The sequence below is a fragment of the Suncus etruscus genome, chromosome 10, assembly GCF_024139225.1.
Source record: "Suncus etruscus isolate mSunEtr1 chromosome 10, mSunEtr1.pri.cur, whole genome shotgun sequence".
Taxonomy (NCBI): Eukaryota; Metazoa; Chordata; class Mammalia; order Eulipotyphla; family Soricidae; genus Suncus; species Suncus etruscus.
In genome coordinates, this window is record NC_064857.1 from 21,934,898 (window position 1) to 21,936,058 (window position 1,161).

Genomic DNA, 1,161 nt, shown 5'->3' on the forward strand with positions numbered 1-1,161 from the left:
AAATTTCCCAGAAACTTTCTCAAGTTTGTCCAGACTTAGAAAGACCTTGGCATAATTCCATCTTCTTTAAATATTCCAATGCTTGAAATCAACCAAACTCCTCATATTAACCACTGTGCTCTAAACCTAGAGAATAAATTTGAGCTTTAGGGTCAGGAAAACCCCTATTAATTCTCACCAATTTTCAATTCTGAGAAAGTTTTAATTATCTTTTTATATTTAAGTATGGAAAAAATAAATTTGATATTTCTCAGAAATAACTTGTCATATATGTGTGAAGCTCAGATTTCGGTTCCCAACAATGTCCCCCAAATTAATAAACTAATGGAGATAATAAAATATGTCTAATATTACAAAAGGGAATATTAAATAATATAACATTTGAAAAGCTATACAGCATGATTCTTCTCGCCATGTCAATGCCTTATTCAGTTCCACTCATCCCTCACCCTCAACGTATACACATATTCAAACACACACAAGACATCTCTCCTAATACTTTACCCACCCTATCCTAGAATGTCAACTCTAAGTAATGTTTGTGTTCTAACCCTCTAAAGAAATTTTGCTGGAAAAGCTGGATAACTACATGGGTAAAAATGAAGTTTGATTCACATCTCACACTTTACATGAAAGTCAATTCAAAGTTCATCAAAGGCCTTGAAAGTAGATTAGAATTCATAAACTACACCGAAGAGAATGTAGGGAAAATGCTCCAAAACCTTTAACCTGAGGTAATTTCAATATGACTTCATTGGCAAAGACAACGGAAACAAACAAAAATGCGATTATATCCAATTAAAAGGTTTCTTCATGGCAAATTAAATGTAAACTAAAACTATAAAGCAACTTACTGAATGGGGGACAAAGGCAAATAGAGGGAAGAAGTAAGAAGAGGTAGATGAGAAATGACAGGGACAAGGGTCAAGGGCTTTGTACATAAAGTGCTGTAGATGTGTGATAAATCTAAATAATAGAACTAATAATATTATAAGCACGGGTCCAAATTTCAATAATTTAACTAAAACTCTTGCCTGTTTGGATGTAGTCTAAGAATGTAAAGGAAACTGTGTACTCTGAATGGGGGAAATATTTGCACACAATATATCAGATGCAAGGTTAATATATAAAATACAAAATGTATTTATAAAGATCAATAAC